General features: G+C 44.9%; 1 long non-coding RNA gene across 1 annotated transcript; it reads right to left on the bottom strand.

Moving 5' to 3' along the window:
* Positions 1 to 637: 637 nt before the first annotated feature.
* LOC124851225 lies at positions 638 to 3,947 on the bottom strand. Its single transcript, XR_007032314.1, has 3 exons — positions 3,128 to 3,947; positions 2,763 to 2,799; positions 638 to 940 (listed from the first exon to the last, which is right to left on the bottom strand). It is a non-coding gene; the product is annotated as an uncharacterized LOC124851225 (long non-coding RNA).
* Between the last annotated feature and the right edge of the window lie 1,676 nt (positions 3,948 to 5,623).

Genomic DNA, 5,623 nt, shown 5'->3' with positions numbered 1-5,623 from the left:
TTACATGTGGTGGCCACAGACAGTTGGCCTCTTCTTATCCTTCCTGACTGATTCTTCTCTAGTTGTGTTCTGCTAGTGTTCTTGTCACTACTGGTAGAATGAGGCGGTACCTGCAGCCCAATCAGGTAGCACAGGTAGTCCAGCTCCTCCAGGAGGACACATCCATACGTGCGGTCGCAAGAAGGTTTGCTGTGTCTCCCAGAACAGTCTCAAGAGCATGGAGGAGATACCAGGAGACCGGCTGTTACATGAGGGGTGCTGGACAGGGACGTAGAAGGGCAACAATCCAGCAGCAGGACCGGTATCTGCTCTTTTGGGGCGAGGAGGAACAGGAGGAGCACTGCCAGAGCCCTACAAAATGACCTCCAGCCGACTACTGTTGTGCATGTTTCTGACCAAACTGTCAGAGACAGACTGTTATGCTGCCTGTAACATCATCCAGCATGACCGGATTGCTGGTGGGTCAGTGATGATCTGGGGAGGGTCGCACAGATCTCCATGTCATAGCCAACGGTACCCTGACTGCTGTTCCAGGTACCAGGATGAAATCCTCAGAGCGATTGTCAGACCTTACGCTGGTGCAGTGGGCCCTGGGTTCCTCCTGGTGCAGGACAATGCATGGCTTCACGTGGCCAGAGTGTGTAGGCAGTTCCTGGATGACGAAGGCATTTATTCCATTGACTGGCTCTCACGTTCCCCTGACCTAAATCCAATTGAGCACCTATGGGACATTATCTATCGGTGCATCCGACAACAACAAATACTGCCACAGACTGTCCAGGAGCTCACTGATGCCCTCTGATCCAGGTCTGGGAGGAGATCCCCCATGACACCATCCGCCGACTCATCAGGAACATGCCCAGACATTGTCAGGAGTGCATACAGGCACGTGGAAGCCATAGAAACTACTGAGTCCCATCCTGAGTTGCCTTGGATCGACCTGTGATTTAAATTTTTCACTTAGATTTTCAGTGTGGTTTTGAATCCAGCCCTCAATGGGTTCATGATTTTAGTTTCCATTGACTGTTGTTACGTCATTTTGTTCTCAACATATTATTTAATGTAAATCAGTAAAGATTTTCATATAGTGTAATATGCTATTTGAACTAAGCACATGTTGCAGATACTCACCTTGAAACTTGCTTTTTGTTCGCCATTAAATTATGTAATACATTTTCTTTTTGTACAAAGACCTGGCCTTCTGCTTGGGAACAATTTGGCGGTGCTATTTACAAATGTGACTACACACACACACACACACACACACACACACACACACACACACACACACACACACACACACACGCTGGTCCAACAGCAACCGTCTTCATCAAGGCTGTTGCTGGTTTTCCTTGATGCCTCCTTTGCTGCCACCGGCTCAGCCTCACTAAAATGACCTTTGCCTGCCACCTGTACATGAATCGTAAGCAGATTGTAAGCAGCCCTGTCCCTGACAGGGAGGTCTGCTTACTGTGTGTGAGAGAGAGAGTTTTAACTTGTTAATTCATTTCACCTGCAAAGCTAAAATTTGCAACAAACTAATGTCCAGTTCACTGAGGCAACACAGCTTAGTGAATATATTTTAAATGTTCAAAAATTTACTTTTGAAAACTTACCATGGGGAAAATGATTTGACTTATTGTCAAGTTGTGCTAGATGAGCTGATACAGACTGTGCACTCAGTGTATGAATCTCCTTAAATAGTCTAGAGAATACTCAAATGGGCAAGGCAAGTTTATTTGTACAGCACTTTTCACCAACAAGGTAATTCAAAGTGCTTTGCATAAAAAAAGAAGCTTCTAAAATGAAATTAAAATGAGTTAAATAGAGAAAAAAGTTTAATAAAATAAGAAATACAGGAGTGACAGTAACAAAGCAATGTAAGACATAAGTGATTATTTGATTTAATAGAAGGCTGTGTGTTCAATAAAAGGCAGCTTGTTCTGTGGAGCATTCACTGATGTGAGGTTAGGGGAAACTGAATGCTGCTCCTCCATGTTAGTGAGTACACTTTACATTTAGTTAAAGAAAATCTAGAGTACCATAGATATGTTTAGATTTATAGCAAATATGTTCAGTTAAAATGACTATAGTGTATCCAACAACACACACATTATCAACCCTACAGCTGAGCCTTATGTGTTGTGGTTGATAACTGGAATTAATATTTGAACTGCAACGCATTTAAATGACAGTGACAATCAGGTTAAAATAAATGTAAATATTTGTTTCACTGATATATGAGGTAAGAGCAGTCATTAGCACTACAACAACACACTACCAACAAGAGAAGTAACTCTCCATCTTGAAATATTGAGCCCAACCTTCTTGATGGCCACTGGTCAGGGGTCTCACTTGTCTGTCTCTCCCTCACTGTGCTGGCACTGACAAACCCGAGCAGCAGGAGCTGTGGTACATTCAATATAACTGTCCCCAAGTAGCAGTGCAGCTGCCGCCAATATATTTTTATTGATTTAGTCTGCCATTTAAAACACACACACACACACACACACACACACACACACACACACACACACACACACACACACACACACACACACACACACACACACACACACACACACACACACACACACACACACACACAGGACACAGAGTGAGTGAGAGATAGATGTGAATAGACAGGGATAAGCAGATTGTGGGGGGAAAGTGGGGGAAAGAAATGAACTGAATATAACACAACAGAGAATGAAGGCTCTTAACAGAGCCTTTGGGATTGCTTTTAAAGAGGATCAACTCACTGGGGTTCTGAGGTGATGACGTGGCCGGGAGACGATGCTACAAAACAAAGGAATCATTGACGAAAAATTCAGAACCAAGCTACATTCAAAATAAAAACTCCAAAATGCATTCTACATCCCCATAATGTGTTTTGCATTTTTGCATTTTAAATTTCCATTTCACATTACATGTTACTATGTCACGGTTTGCAGCAGCTCTTAGCAATGCATCTAGGCAATTATTTTATGATCAGCCTCCCATCCCAATTATTGAGGAAAGGACCAAAACTGCACTTTCAATTCAATGAACACAAAATCCAGGCAAATTTGTTAAAAAAAACCTTAAATGTTATGGAGACCTTGCCCGTAAATTAGGTTAGTCATACCCTTCTTGTACAATAGCCTTTGAGTTGACAGTCGGTGGATTTTCATCTCCTCACAACTTAGCTCTGTCCAGTCTCTTCTCATGTGTTTGTCCTTTATGGGTTTCTTTCCATGTCTCTCTCCTCTGTGGCTGCTCTCCTGCTGCCATTTGAATCCAGGGAGAGAGCGAATTGGAAACTAACCTCAGCTCTGCCAATTTACTCTCCCTGGTTCACCTGGAGGTGCACCGATGAGCCACCTCCACATACCTCCATCGCCAAACCAAGACCTGCTGCAGTAGATTAGGCCTGATGGCTACCCGGCCTAATCTGCTGGAGCAGGGGAGAGCGTCGACATCACAGCCGACGTGGGACCAGCGGCAGGGGAGCGCCGACAACACAGCCGATTGGAGCAGGCGCCACCATCTTCACAGCAGAGTGGGCCCCCGGAAGAGGAGCGACTTCACTGCTGTGCGGCAGGCAGGAACCGGAGCGGGTCCCGACCTGGCCAGGGTACACTCCAGCAGTGTTGTCCGCCTCTCCGCCTTCCCTCTGGAGAGCCTCCAGCTGCCGTCTGCTGTCCGCTGCCTGCTCCTGGAACATGGCAAAGTACTCCGCCGCCATTCGCACATCGCCGTCTCCGTCTGCACTTTAGTCTCTGTGTGTTGGCCCACACGTTTGGCACTACTGTGGTAAGCGTTGTTGGTCTCCCAAACACAGCCAGAAAACAAACCATTCTGGTTTCAACATCTTTAATTGTTAAAATAACAGGCAAACATAAATTCAAATACTAGACCTATGCAGCTCATCTCTGTCATGGGTTCTCTTCTCTGTCTTTCCCCATGTGTTTCTCCTCTTCAGTGGTTTTCTCTCCTCTGTGGCAGCTTTCTCTGCTGCCTTTTGTATCCAGGGACAGCTTATTGGCAAAAGTACTCACATTCTTTACTGAAGTAGAAGGACAGATACTTGTGTAAAAAAGTCCTTTGGTAAAAGTAGAAGTACTGATTCAACTCCTTTACTCAAGTAAAAGTAAGAAAGTACAGGCTCTGAAATGTACTTAAGTACAAAAGTTCTGTGTTTTTACACAGGCGATTTATGTTATCCGTCAGCCTGTCTCTCATGTCACGTTTCACTTCCCCAAACACAGAATGCGCTTCTCATTGGTCGGGACGTGTTCAGTTACCGTTGAGGAGGAGGCGGATCTTGTGGAAGTGTACCCGCTCTTCTGTAAAGGAATCCTGCAACAACTAAGGGTCAAACAAAGGTTGGGGTGTGTTTATCACCTTCAATCACAAGGGATGGCAGAAAGGTTTAACAGAACCCTCAAAGCTAAGTTAAACAATATCTGTGCTGGCACAAAGCTAAACTGAGTAGATGCTCTACCACTTGCACTAATGAGCTATGTAAACTAACAGAACCATGCATTTAACCCTGCATGAAATGCTCACAGGTCGACTTATGCTTGCGCCGGATTTAAGGGGCCCATACAAAGGACCGCTTGAACGAATGCAGATGAAGCTGAAAACTAACTGCCATACGAAAGCTTTGTATCTTCAGGAGAGGAGCAGAGTCACAGGCTCCAGCTCGGTGGCGGAGAGCCCGGTCGTGCCAGGGGAGGAGATCTACATTAAGGAAGTGGCACCAGCCAAGATGGGAAGGTCCATGTAATGTGGTCCGAGTGATGCCCAAGGCCGTCCAAGTGGAAGGAAGCACCACGTGGTACCATCTGAACCATTGCACCAAAGCCAGCCGTTGCCAACGGAGTAGAAGGACGAACAGGATGCCATCGATTCACCTGCTAATGGTGATGGGCTGTCTGGTGTGGATACTGCCAGGACAAACCAAGGAGGAACAGCTGATGAAATGAACGTTCCAAGGAAAGGCCTAGAGACATGAATCAGATAAGTATGATGCAATTACAGACCAGACAAACCCCCAAACAGATCAGGTTTCAACTCCACCAGCTAGAGTGATTAAGACCGATATGGCACAAAATGCTAGACGTAAAAAGAGAGACAGGAACAGTGCTGAATTATGGAGAGCTATTATTCCACTTAAGAAGGTGGATTTACATAAGTAAAACCTGAGTTTCATTACAGTTGCTACATTTTCTAGAAGGTTGTTTGGTATTTTCTAAAAAGAAGGCTCCAGAAAGAGATGAATTATGGGGGCTGACCAATGTACAGTTACTTTCCAGCAAAAACCCGACACGTGGATTGTCTGGACGAGACCAGAACCTCAGTGGCAAGTAGCATAATATGATTTTATCTAGAGATTGGGTTTAATATAACAGGAAAGATATCAAACTTTGACATTTTTACCTTGAACCATGTGGATCCAGTAATGTTAACTACTCTAAAACCTGCAGAAGTGATTACCTTTGTCACATGATTGGAGAGGGTTAGGGTTAGGGTTAGGGTTAGTTTCCCATTCCCTCATGTCTGACAGACTCAGATACCGACACTATGAAATCAGAAAAGTGAATCCATGACAGTATTGGCAGCAGTGGTAAAGTGACCA

The sequence above is a fragment of the Hippoglossus stenolepis genome, chromosome 21, assembly GCF_022539355.2.
Source record: "Hippoglossus stenolepis isolate QCI-W04-F060 chromosome 21, HSTE1.2, whole genome shotgun sequence".
In the NCBI taxonomy this organism is placed as follows: Eukaryota; Metazoa; Chordata; class Actinopteri; order Pleuronectiformes; family Pleuronectidae; genus Hippoglossus; species Hippoglossus stenolepis.
The sequence above is the reverse complement of the archived record's forward strand: the minus strand, read 5'-3'. Positions and strand labels throughout refer to the sequence as shown.